Raw genomic sequence first — 14,572 nt, forward strand, 5'->3', positions numbered from 1 at the left:
TTTTTGGACACCTGGCGAGTTTACCCTTCTGAAGTTTGTTTTCAATTATGCTTTCAATTGCTTCTCTCTCGTACTTGTGACCAAATACTGTCACGAGCCGCGGCGGTACTCACAGCCGCCGCGGCTCGCTTCCCGTGCGCCCTGGCGTCCCGGCCGTCACCATGACGACCGGGACGTCACTTCCTCCCAACTCCCGACCGTTGCCGAGGCAACGGTCGGACGCCCCGCAGTGTAGCGCCGCGTCCCGGCAACATGGGACAGCCGGGCGCGTGCGCAGAAATATATAATCACTTGGTGGCTATCTGGCCCTGATTTATTAACTAGTCAGCCCCTGGGTCCGCTTTCAGAGCTAGGCTCTGATTGGTCCTGTTGTATATTTAAGGCAGTGAGTTCTGCAAACTCACTGCCGGTTATAGCGTTCTGTCCTCAGTCCTGCTGCCTGCTTGTGCTATCTGTTTTGGTTCCTGCTACCTTGGATTTGACTACCCGTGTTTTGACCCCTGCTTGTTATTGGACCTGTGACCCTTCTCTTCTGACCTCGACCTTTTGCCTGGAATTCGGATTTTGCTTCTCTGCCTGTGTGTTTGACCCTTCGCTTGTCCTTGGATATTGCATCTGTGCCTGTGACCCTTTGACCTAGGATTCTTCTTAACTACAGTCCGCCAATCACTCCACTTCTGGGAACTCCTTTAAGTCAGTATACGTTACTCGACCCTCGGTCGGCCCGCAGCCCAGTCTGTCCCCACCACTAGGGGCTCCAGCGAACACCTGGCCTTCAGAGTAGTTAACGAGTTTCACTGTACTGACTTGGGAGTTCCTAACAAATACTTTGTTTATCACTGGGTTCACCATCTCCAACTGTGTTATAGGACAGGTGAAATCCGCAGTGCTCTGGGTGATGGCGATCTCCTCGTCTTCATCTTCCAAAGTTTAGTCTGCAGGGGCTGGTGACCCATTTGTTTTCTCAGGTCTCTTAGCTGTTCTTTAAACTGGACATATTTATCGTCCTGCCTCAGGGCCTCCTCTGTATTATTCTTTGGAAACAAAGTGTATCTCTCGTGTACAAGCTCTCTTAATTCCGGTGGGTCACGTTTTAACTTAAGTACAGTCTCCTCAACTGCATCTATATGTTGGTTTAAATCTCTGTTCAATGCAGCATATTCCAAGTTGACGGATTCCATACTGCTCACATGTTCCGTGTCACAGTCTGTCTGAAGCAGGTGTAATGCCACTCGTTGTAATATCCATCCCTGTGACTATATAAGTTTGGCAGTTCTTCAGGGATGAGAGGGAGGTATCCACAGAGGAGAAGGAGGTTAAAGATGCAGCACAAGCAGACATGGTTTAGTAATGTAGAGTTCATTGACAGCACTGTTTGGCTTAAGGCAACTAAGCTATTATTAGCTTGTTTTGTGGGGGACCAAACAAACCAACAAACAAACCAAGCATTTCAGCCACAAAATTGGCACTCCTTGTCGCTGGAGTGCTTGTTTTGTTAAAATGTACATGTTCTTTTCAGTATCTTACATAAACGTGGGTGGGAGGTCCCAAGGACAATTCCATCTTGCACCACTTTTCTTTTCTGCCACTGCTGTGTGCCAATGTGTCCTAGATGTGCTAGGAACTGCCGTGTGTTTGTGTCATTGCTCTGTCGCTTACCATCCAGCCAGTTCACTGCAGTCTTTGTCCGAAAGTGTATAAAAATAATATTGTGACCTGTGAGGTGGTCAAAATAGACTGGAAATGATAGGAAGTTAGTGTTATTGGGGTTAATAATAATGTAGGAACAAAAAAAAGAGCAAAATTATGTGATTTTAGCAATTTTTGTAAAAAATACAGATCCAAAACAAAAACACGGGGGGAGTGAACATCTCTACATATTATACATATTATCATTTTTACATATAGTCCATGGACTAATATTTATGGAACCATAGAGACTATACAACTATTAATTTAATAATTTGCATACAATCTGCCCCCATGGGGTGTTCCGGACCTGACCTCCATATATTGTTGTCCTCTCACATGTTTCCTATAACCGGGGTCCCTTCTCTTACAAGCGTCTTATCTCACCACTGTGATATGAGATGAAATAAGCCCTCGTCTGGATGTACATTTGTACTATGTAGGAGAATGACTCATTACATGACCCCTCAGAAGCACAAGGGTACAGATTGTACTTACCACAGACTATACCTTAAATGAGGCTTGTGGTCGTCATTACTGACATTTTGTACATATTCTACATTCTCAGATAAAGGGACATCAGTGTGTTCAGTAATACAGACAATGTTCCTGCACATAACATTATTTTCTGTTGCTTTCTACCAATAATAAATGCTGACATTGCTGTTTCCACCTCTGTTCCTCCTTTATGGATCCCCGCGACCTCTTTGGTGGCAGCAGCTGCTGCAGCGTAACCAAAGCCACCAGGCAGATTACCACAACAGCGCCCACGCAGCATGACCGGCTCCTCCAGAACCAGCAGAGAGAAGACAAATGCTGAAGAACCGTCACAAAAACGCCAGTCGCCAATAGCTGCTTTATTATTGGTGGCTGATAACGCTGGGATCTTACCGTAGCCACACCCACTTCCCCCACACCAGCCACATTGTTATTCCGCTACCTTATGTATGAAGGGTCCCCAACACCACAAAGATTGTCAGCTCATGTGGGCAGAGTCATATTCTGTTTCATGTCATGATCCCCTCAATGTTCAGCACTTTATAAATAGAGTATATTAATAATACTGGTTATATTCATATGATCTTCAATGCAGATTCACATTGTTAGGAATTGTATTTCATGTAGTGATCCCCTCAATGTTCAGCACTTTATAAATAGAGTATAATAATAATACTGTGTTACGAGCCGCGGCGATGCCCAGCCGCCGCGACTCTCCTACCTCCGTCCCGGCCCTCGCTATGACGACCGGGACGTCACTTTCGGGGGATCGCCGGCCGCTGCCATAGCAACAGCCAGACGCTCTTTTATCCAGCGCCGCGTCCCGGCATTACAGGGCAGCCGGGCACGTGCGCAACAGCGGGGCAAGTCTGCAGGCTGATTAAATCCATCAAGGAACAGCCTGTGGGTAATTAGAGTACTGGGTTTTCATTGGTCTGTTTCAGTATTTAAGGCAGGGAGGGCTTAGTCTCCCTGCCGGTTATAGCTTCCAGTTCCTGTGTTGCTGCCTGCTGTTGCACTCCTGTACCTTTGGTGATAACCTTTTGGATTGATTCCTGCTGTGTATGACCTCTGCCTGTTTCCTGGATTTGCCTGTTTGCCTGTGCCCTTGACCTTCTGGCCTGTACCACCGTTTCTGCTGTATTGCCCGTGACCTCGACTCTTGGCGTGCTTCTGGACTATTCTTCCTAGTAAGTGACCCCTGACCTCGGCCTGACCTTGGGAACTGTTGCCTGCCATTACCTCTGCTCCTGGGTTCCCCACAGCTGATTTACACCACACGACCCTCTGTAGTCTGCAGCCAAGTCTGTCCCCACCACTAGGGGCTCCAGTGAACACCTGACTATAGAGTAGACTCCGGGTGGTGTTGTATTGGTTGGAAGGGTTCCTGACATACTGGTTATATTCATATGATTTTCAATGCAAATTCACATTGTTAGGAATTGTATTAGCAGCAGAGAATGTTGGTATGTAGTACTGTGTATGACCTGTAGGTGGCGTCACAGTTGCCCAGGACATCAGCTGGGTAAGAGAAGAACTTGCACATCATACAACACATCTACAACATGACTTGTGCAGCTCCAAGAAGGAATGTTTATGGCCGTATAGTAAAGTTGTTCTTCACCTTTAATTACATATTAATACAATTCTACAAAGTGTTGTACAGATAGAGCACAGGATCAGATGACCAGCAGAGAACGAGTTCTGCTGGATTACTGGTATGTGACTAACGTGTACCGGTTATAAATATTTAACTTTTATAGCCATAACCTTCTTGTCCTTTCTCTGCAGCGGTCACACCAGCCGCCCCTGGAAGTGGTAAGTTTTGGCTGAGGGTATTAAGCTCTTTATACCATGTTTTCTGGCCAATATGCTGATAATCTCAGTCTTCAGCTGTTCTGTAGTTACGGCCCCCAATCTTCCAGAATCACAGATTGCCTAAGTCTGGATCTCCTGTAAAGTATCTGTAATTCCTGGTTAGTGCTTTAAGCTACTATCTGTCTGTATGGGTGGATGACTGATGGATTTAGTACATAGCTGTAACCCACCTACTCGGGCAGGTGTCTATGCTGTAATAGATTCCCTTGGTGAAGGCTGCGTGTATGTAAATGTTAGAAGAGGACTTGGCAGCTGATATATCTTAAAAATATGATTTTTATTAGGAATAGAATAGAATAAATATTATTAAAATGTGCATTTATTTCTATTATAAAGAATGAATGAGTCTTATTACAATTATTATATTACTGGCAGACCATTTTCCAGATGTAATATATACGTGTTGCTATATATTCTGTCTAAATGAGATTTGGACAGCTCAATAGTCCATCACCTACATGCTGTTTTATATTATTATTATTATTATTATTATTATTATTATTATTATTATTATTATTATTATTATTATTATTTATGCGGCACCAGCATACTCTACAGAGTTTTATCATGGGGAAAAAACATAGTAATAAAATAAGGCTTGGGGCTAGATTTACTAAGCTGCGGGTTTGAAAAAGTGGGGATGTTGCCTATAGCAACCAATCAGATTCTAGCTGTCATTTATTTAGTACCTTCTACAAAATGACAGCTAGAATCTGATTTGTTGCCGTAGGCAACATCCCCACTTTCTCAAACCCGCAGCTTAGTAAATCTAGCCCTTGGTGTTAACAGACAGACAAAGCAGTAAGAGAGCGCTGCTCACAAGCTTACAATCTATAGGGAAATACGAGGTGATACAAGAGGTTAATTGGCGCATATAACATAGTGGTCCTGTCAGATTACAATGGGAAAACTTGTGCAGTGGGGGGTTACACAACCCAGTCACACAGCAATGTTGTTCTGAGGAGGTCAGAGGGACTACAGAAGAGGAATAATTGTAAGTTTTGAGCGAGCCATGGAAATCTTGGTAATCAGGTACAATATCCTAGCGAGGATAAGATGATGGCTCATGAGTCTGATAAGCTGCCTATAGGGGCAGTTTTCAGGGAACACTTGAACGCTGGGGAAAGACTTGTTACAGGAAGGAGCAGGTCAGTGGAACATGTATTGAGGCAAAGGAAGCTATGTATGAATGAATTATGGTGTTTGCAATGTCTTGTGTGAGATACATACATATTCTGAGCATGTCTCTTAGATTAATGAATATAAGAGGATTTGGATATAGATTCAATGTGTTGAACAAAGGATTATCTCAGCCTCAAGGATGATACCTAGACAACAAGCTTGAGATATCAGGTGGGCATATTCCGTTGGTTGGTTGGTAGGTAGGTCAGTAGCTCAGTTTTTGATTCAGATTGAGTTTGAGTTGAAGAACGATCAACCAAGATAAAATGTCAGTAACACAGTCAGTAACGCGGCCAACACAGATGCTGAGAGATCTGTAGAGTATATATACATTTGGGTGATACTGAAATCCAAAGGAGCGTATTCGTTTGCCAAGAGAAGTGGTAGAGGGCCAAGGACTGAGCCTTACTCTAATTGAGAAAAGAGTAGATGGAGACACTTATCTATGGTTTAATTAAGATATAATACTGCTAGATCAGGAGAGGAGAACATAGGAATTGGGGACAGAAGGTGTTGATAATAGGATAAAACTGAGAATTATGCTGGTATGTGGAGGCTTGGTAGAGGTTAAGGCAATGGATGAGAGCTTGCAGGTGATGATCTAAGAGCGGGAAAGGAGAGTTAAGAAATCAGAACATGAGTATAGTCTAGAAAATAGATTACTGCAGTGGCTATCACAATGAGTATAACAATGAGTTCACTAGGAGATGCCTGGGGAGGAAGTTGGAGAGAGTAATGGATAAGCAAGTGGAATGATGAAATCTCTAACACGATGGGTTATGGATATCAGGACAAGAGATTAGGTAGACAGGCAGACAAATGGTCAAGGAATTGGGATGCTCCAGAGGAACAATAGATCTGATCAATATGCAAAGAGAAGGGGTTGAAAATATGAATAGTATGTAGTTCAAAAGAAGAGAATGTGAATGATGGAACAGCTGTTTAAGGTGCTTTACTAATTGATGGAAATTGGAAGTAAAGAATATTGAGCCTAACATCAGTAGGGAAAATAATGAAAATACTGCTGAACGAAAGAATGAGAGAATTCCTTAAATCCAGCAATTAAGAAGATCCCAAGCGGCATGGATCTACTAGGAGGTCATATCAAGATAATAGAACAAGAGAACAAGGTGGAGATGTAGATTTAGGTTATCTAGATACAAGTATGGCTGTCATGAATCTGGGTCTTAGTCCTGTTTACCCCACTCGACAGTATCATATCACCATGCATCTCCCTCCTGTCAGAATGCAGCATTCTAAATCCTGGAACAAAGCATGACTTCTGTCTGCTGTACTGGAGGCTGCCATCTTGGGTGAGACATTTGCTAATCATCCTGCTGAGTCTGAACAGCTGATCTCATCCACCAATTAGCTTCCTCTGCAGACTATAAGAGTCTCCTCCTATACTCAGCTAACTGTCAGTGCAACACTTCCTGGTTCCATTTAAGCACTGTTGCTGTTTGTTGCTGCTTCATTCTGTTTGCTGCGATACAGACTTTATCCATTTACCCCCTGACTGAGTTAAGATTCATCCTGTTTGCTTTGATATGGACTTTAACCATTTATCCTCTGAGTGAGTTCAGATTAATTCTGTTTGCTGTGATACAAACTTCAACCATTTACCCTTTGAGTGAGTTTAGTTTCATCCTGTTTGCTGTAATATAGACTCCAGCCATTTAACATTGTGTGAACTCAGCTTCACTCTGCTTTCTGTGATATAGACTTTAACCATTAACTCTTTGTGTGAATTCAGCTTCATTCTACCTGCTGAAATAAAGACTTTGGCTATTTATTGTTCGTATGGATTCACCTTCATTCTATCTGCTCGTGTACAGTTTCCAGCTTTCTGTGTGGATCCTCCTCTCATCAATCTTTTCCTGTCTCTCCTACTGGCTATCTGGGGTATTAGGTTGTTGTTCTGAGTCAGTCACTTTCTGGAGCCATTTCTGTGTCTCGGGGTACCGACTTGCAGTTCCAGGCTTAACCCAGGTTCTGAGTTGTCCAGGGCCAGTTCCAGGCTTATTCTGTTCAGGAGGTTGCCATCCCTGTATATTCACTGCCTAAGTTCTGAATCTTCCCAGTCCCAGTTATGGTACTATATTCATCTGAGTTTCCGAGTTCTTGGAGGTACTGAGTCTTTGGTCGTGGGTTCAGGTCCTACCTGTTCCCACATACAGGGTCCAGTCCATCAGGTCCAGATTCCAGTCGTTTATTTCAGTACGGAGTATAGTCCAGCATTCCTCCTCCTAACATTTGGTATACAGGTATAGAGTACCTCTATGAGCAAGACATTCATCCAGCCACCCAGTTTCCACTACATTCCTGCCACAGCTAGTCCCAAGGGTCCCGAGACGGATCCCAGAAACCCTATTGCCGTGACAATGGCCTTTGGTGCATTCCCACAATTAAGATAAAATCAAAACGTTTGGGATTGGATTCAAAGGTGGCTGAGTAGGTTCAATATTGGTTGAAGCATCAAGGCTGTTGTATCTAGATAGATTGGAGGAATGGTCAAAAAATTATTTACAGTTCAATACCAAAAGATGCAAAATCCTGCACTTGGGTCTCGAAAATCCAAAGGCTGAATACAATATTAATGACATGTAAATAGCAGCTACTGAGCAAGAAAGGGATCTAAGAGTTAATATTTTAGGAGACTTACAGGCTGCCAGACAATGTGGCAAACCAATTGGGATTGCCAGTCAGATGATAAGTTGTTTAGGAAGAGGAATTCGTAGCGGAAAAAGAGAGGTGGAAATTGGTGATACCGTGATACCAGAATACCGTGTCCAAAAGAGCATAAAATAATCAGTGATTGTGCAAAAGCGGCAACTAAGTGGCCACAAAAAAAATCACAAAACTTACCAGGAAAGACTGAAGGACGTCTATGTGTATAATTTGGTGCAGACAAAGGGAAAATTAAAGATGCTTTTAAATATATCCAGAGTTTTACCAAGTTGTCAGAGGGAAGAGTTCTGCATAGGGGAAGAAGTGTCAGAGGATGACATGCAGAACGGTAGCGGGTTTAGAGATGTTAGAGGCTAATACAGAGGAGGAAATTAAATATACTTGGCATAGACATAAGGCTATCCTAAATATTTTAAAAAAGCTAAAAAGCTAAGGATCAAATCGGGTCTGCAGTTTTTAGAAATAAAATAGGCAGATGAGATGGGCTGTGTGGTTCTGCCTTCAACTTCTATATTGAAGTACGCTTCCTGTTAGATATTTGGAATAATGTAAAATGCACACCTGACATTAGTGAAATAATGTGTCATATTAGGAACTGGTAACACCGGAACCGTACAGTTACATGGAAGCAGCAAAATTCCCAAAATGCGTTATCACATTATTCCAAGTTCCTGAAAGCTGTGCGGACAAGTTCTGGAATGTGACTGCAATATGTAGACACTAATTCTCTTATTATTTTCACATTACATGTCATATTATAGGAATATATGGTGGTTATTTACTAACATAAGAGTGATTTACCCTTCTGTCCTCTTGGAATTACCCAATAATGCATCATCCTAATAAAAACATCCACAAAATCAGGCATAATGGTTACTGGATTTATTCAAATTGACTTTTTTTTCAGAATGAGTGAGATTGGAGGTACTGGGCTTGGCTATTGTAACGGATGATTACAGGACACTAGTGCTAATCTTAGATTGACACTGGCAGAGCTGCAGAGTCTAACAAGTTCCATGGTGTCCAGCAAGAAACGTTGCAAGGCGGGATGGGCTTTGCTGACAGGAGCTCACAGGTCACTGTCCCCTTGTCTGCCTCTAGATGTAGCACTGCGGATGGTGATAGAGAGAAGTATGCAGGAATGGCTGATAATGGATGGGAGCAATAATAGCTGGCGCTGAAATACAGAATTAAAAGACGGAGTCAGGGTCTGGTTGAGCTGGGTCTAGTACACTAGATAACGGATATAGGTGCAATAGGCCATGGTCAAAAGCAGGAGTCAGGTAACCTACAAGTTCCTTTGACACTGAACGAGTGTCAGAATGAGGTTTAAATACACTGCAGGTTCAAATTCCCCATCCCAACTTGCGGTCATGTGACCGCTGGCACCCGGAAGTGCGGCTCCAACAGAGAAGACAGAGATGACGCTAGAGCGAGGAGAGGTGAGTTTCGTGACAATACCCCCTGTCATAAGAGTAGACTCATAACACCCTAAAAGGGTTTATCTGGAATTTTCTTATGTAATTGTCTGAGGAGATGGGGAGCATGAAGATCAGATGCTTTATTCCAGGAGCTCTCCTCTGGCTCATATCCCTTCCAATCTACCAGGATTTGTAAGATACCTCTGGAAATGTGGGAGTCCAAGATTTGTTTAACTTTGTATTCAAATTGATCCTGATCCAAAATCTCCGGCGACTAGTTTAGGAACTGCCTTCCTTTTCTTGTCATGAACTTCCTTGGGGTGGTTAGAAGATTTCTTCAGGCTGGCATTCACTTGTACCAATATGTCAGAGAATTTGCGAAAGCAGGATAAAATCCAACCAACCAACCAACAGAATAGGCCACCAGGTACCTCTGAGGAAGGAAGTCTGGGATGACAGTCATATAAAACAAAGATGGAAATGACGGAAATTACCTTGTGATAATGATTATTGTGAGTGAACTCTGCCCACGGAAGTAAGTCCACCCAATCATTTTGGTTGGCAGAAATGTACATCCTTAACAAATTCTCTAATACTTGATTCGTTTTTTTGGTTAAGCCATTGGACTGAGGATGGTATGCTGTTGAAAAGTTGAGTTTGATCCCAATACCAAAGAAGGCTCTCCAGAACCTGAACACAAATTGAGAATCATGGTCAGACACGATATGCAAAATACCTCCTTAATAAAGAGATCGGCGAGAGTGTAGGAAGAATGGAAACCTTTAAGAGGTAGAAAATGGTCAGCTCTGAAGAAATGGTTGGTGATGACCCAAATGACCGTACAAGATCAGTGATGTAGTCATTTGAAAGTTTTCACCATGGGTAATCAGGAACTGGTAAAGAAATGATAGGGGTATAAGGTTTCTTCGGGGAACCTTGAGTTGAGTACACTCCGGACAGGCAGACAAATCTCTTGACACCGTTGCTGAGCAAGGGCAATCAATAGTTCTGAGAGAGTAACTCCAAGGTTATCCTAATAGCTGCATGATCTGCAAAGAGAGAATGCTGTGCCCAACATAGTAATTTAATATGCAACTGGGGAGCAATAAAGGTCTTGCCTGGAGGACATGGGAAGTGGAAGTCCAAATATACTTAGGATCCAGGATCAACTTATTCTCCTAGGGTGGTACCGTATCGGCTGAATCGACTGAGCTGGAGAGTGTGTACGACCTTTATATTTTTAGATCCAGGATGGAAGATGATATTGAGATCAAAACGCGAGAAGAACAAGGGGCACCTTGCTTGGCGAGGATTCAGGCAATGTGCCGATTGAAGATACAGAAGATTTTTGTGGTCAGTATAAATAGTTACTGGAGATTGAGTGCCTTCCAGAAGATCCCTCATTCAGGGAGAGTCAGTTTGATGGCTAAGAGCTCTCTATCGCCAATTTCATAGTTTCTCAGCAGGCAGGAAAGGATGGGAGAAAAAACCACAAGGAACCCTGTTAAGACAGAACAGCTAATGTACCACTAGAAAAACAAAAGGACATTGGCAGTCAGGATGTTGTAAGACGGGAGCTGACGTAAAAGGCAGATTTTAGTTTCTTAAAGCCTTTGACGGCCTCAGGGGTCCAACTTTGCATTGGTTGACTTCCGAGTTAGAGAGCTACCAGGGAAAAATAACCTCTAATGAACTGATAATAATAGTTAAGGAAACCTAGGAAACATTGTGTGGCCTTGAGGCCGGTTGGTTGTGGCCAGCCCAAAATAGCTTTTAAATTAGTAGGGTCCATTTGGAGTCCAGTCCCATAGATAACATAGCCCAAGAATGGCAACTGTTTGCACATTTCTCAAATTTGCAAAATAGAAGGTTCTCCTTGAAATGAAAGAGGATTCCAGCCATGTGTCTCCAGTGTCTCTGTAAAACCTTAGAAAAGATGAGGATATCATCTAAATAGATAACTACAAACTGATAAAGAAGGTCTCGAAAAATCTCATTCATAACGTTCTGGAACACTGCCGGAGTGTTACATAACCCGAACAGCATAACTAAGTATTTAAAATGGTATTGAAGGCCGTCTTTTATTCATTCCCTTCATTAATGGGGATAAGGTTGTGCGCCACTCAGAGGTCCAATTTGGAGAAAATAGTAGCTCCTTTAATCTGGTTAAAAAGTTTAGAGATGAAAGAGAGTGGTTATCTGTCCTTTATTGTAATTGCATTAAGATCCCGATAATCAATACAGGGGCGGAGACCACCATCTCTCTTCTTTATGAAAAAAACCCTGCTCCAGCAGGGGAAGAGTGTTTATGGATGAAGCCCCTCTTTAGGTTCTCCTGAATATATTCGGCCATAGCATTGGATTCAGGAATGGACAAGGTATAAGCATGACCTCTAGGAATGGGTTTTCCAGGGAGGAGATCTCTGCCACTAACCCAAATCCTATGAGGGGGAAGTTCCGTGACATTCTGCTCGCAAAAGACATCCACAAACCTCTGGTATTGCGTAGGAAGCAGATGGAGAGGAAGCAATCCTGAGACAGACAACGGAACTGAAGGAATTATCTTCTGCAGACAATGCAAGTGACAGTGTGGAGCCCAAGACAAAATATGAGCAGTCTGCCAGTCTAGAGTGGGCGAGTGGAGGTGGAGCCAAGGAAGCCCCAATATGACTGGGTGATGGCCTTGTGAATCACAAAGAAAGTAATGGACACCCTATGTAAAGCACCAACCTGGAGGGGTAGAGGGACACTTCCGTGAGTCCGCACAAAACACTGATACAACAAATACAGCTCCCAACAAGTCAAATAAAAAGAAAATGCAATCAAGAAGAAGGGAAAAAAGGGGAGGTAAAAAAAAGCAAAGACTATAACATAGAGGCCAACAAATCCAATAAATCAGAGGGAATTTTTAACCTCAGTAATTTTCAGTAATATGTCCGCATATATCAGTATTAAACAAAGGCCTCAAATTTGCACCGTTCAATAAACTGAACAAATTTGAGATTTGTCTCGATTTAAATAAGTTTACCAGGAAACTTTCACTTAAGAAATACTATCTCAAACATCCACTTAGCATACCACATACAGATACAATCAACAAAGATAAAAATCCATACAAACATAGTAATCTAAAACCTCAATCCACATTCAATCCGACTTATCTCAAAGGTCCAGCCATCCAGACCTTTGAAAAAATGATTATGCAAGACATTGAAGCATTAAATACATCTCATAGACCTAATAAAGTTAATCTGACAAAATCAGCAACACAAACCTTACAAGATCTTAAAAACAACCAAGATATAATCATTAAACCGGCCAACAAGGGCGGTGGAATTGTCCTATTGGACAAATCCGATTACATCCGAGAAGCTAATAACATTCTTCAAGATACCACAACATACACTATTCTTAAATCAGATCCCACCCATCAATATCATCTTTCACTTTCGGCCCTTTTGAAAGAAGGGTGTGAATTAGGAATCTTGACAAAACAAGAACATTCATTCATCAATATAGCATATCCATCTATACCTGTCTTTTACTACCTACCCAAAGTTCATAAAAATGCTACACATCCCCCCCCCAAGGCCAATAATATCAGGCATAAATTCAATTACATCCAATCTTTCTCAATATATAGATTTTTTTTCTTCAAAAGTATGTGCAACATCAGAAATCATACTTACGAGACACAACACACATTTTAAATATTTTACAAGGTACACAATGGAAAGACGATTACTGGCTAATCACCAGTGACGTGACATCTCTATATACAGGTATAGACCACCAACAGGGTCTTAACAGTATAGAACATTACCTATCTTCAGACCCTCCTTTCCATCCACAACGAACACAATTTCTTCTAGACAGTAATAAGTTTATACTGACACATAATTATTTTTGGTTTAATAATACATATTATTTACAGACTCGAGGGACAGCCATGGGGACCAGGTTTGCCCCCAGTTATGCTAATTTATTCATGAGCTACTGGGAGGATGAGTACATTTGGTCCCACCTAGAACTGGCGGCGAATCTGGTCCTATGGAACAGATATATAGATGACATAGTCTGTATATGGAAGGGAGATGAATTGTCTCTGAAAGAATTCATCCTGACCCTGAACAATAACCCTTACAATTTACATTTCACTACTAAATACAGTAAAGAAAATATCAAGTTTTTAGATTTATCCATCTTTGTACAGAATAATTGTATCCAGGGCCGCCATCAGGGGGGTACAGGGGGTACTGTTGTACCGGGCCGGGGCTCACCAGGGGGCCCGGCACAACACACACTTACCAGGGGGCCCGCTGTATTTCCATCCACGGAATCTCCGCTGCTGTCTTCAGCAGTCAGGCAGCAGAATGTGATCGCAGGGGCGGAGCAATCATTCCCCTGCGATCGCAGGCAGCTGTCAATCATGATCACAGGGGAATCATTGCTCCGCCTCTGCGATCATGTGATCCTTCCTTCTCCCTGATTGTGTGACGTGACGTCACACCACTGTTCCCGCCGCCGCAGAAGAAGAAGGAGCAGCAGCTGCAACTGTAAGTATATGTCATGTTATGTTTATTATTGTGTCTGGGAGAATGAAGGATGGATGTATTAAGTGTTGATATGGTAATAGAGCACATTAGTCAACGTGACAACACTGAGACACGGAATAAGCAGCGCATAAGCAGGGCATACATGCTTCACACTAATCTAATACTACACAGCCTACCTATCCTTTGCTATACAATAACATACGTACAATGAATTAATTCTACTTCCTGCTCAGTACTTGCATTTATATTTCCAAAGAGTATATTATATATTATATATTAGTATATTATTTATTATTGTAATTACACGATTGGGCTGAGGATTTTTTTATGTTGTTAGGAGACAAACTGGACCTAGCTGCGTGGCAGCTCAAAACACAGAAGTAGAACCTTTCTACAGGTTTGAATAGAGTGGGGAGGAGGGATCAACAGAAAAAAGGTAAGAAGGGGTAACAAGAGACCCCACTCAAAACCCAGAAGCTGGAAAGATGGGCCCCCCAGACAAGGCATAGGAGAGAGAGAGGGGGGAACACCAGATAAAGTAGGGAAAGGGGTGAGTCCGGACAACACTGAGAAAGGTTTAGAGGGTCATTAACAAGACATAATATTGTAGGAGAGCACAACAAAGCCCAGCAAGATCTTCATTTTTCCACCTCTTTGGAG

At 42.4% G+C, this 14,572-nt stretch overlaps 1 protein-coding gene across 1 annotated transcript in view; it reads left to right on the plus strand.

The window, feature by feature from the left end:
- Positions 1 to 3,988: 3,988 nt before the first annotated feature.
- Positions 3,989 to 14,572, plus strand: part of EXOC3L2 (exocyst complex component 3 like 2) — a 76,875-nt gene continuing 66,291 nt past the window's right edge. Inside the window, exon 1 of the mRNA XM_075186147.1 lies at positions 3,989 to 4,005. The gene's annotated coding sequence lies outside the window, so the exon portion shown is untranslated. The remainder of the gene's footprint in view (positions 4,006 to 14,572) is intronic.

This window comes from Mixophyes fleayi, chromosome 9, assembly GCF_038048845.1.
Source record: "Mixophyes fleayi isolate aMixFle1 chromosome 9, aMixFle1.hap1, whole genome shotgun sequence".
NCBI lineage: Eukaryota > Metazoa > Chordata > Amphibia > Anura > Limnodynastidae > Mixophyes > Mixophyes fleayi.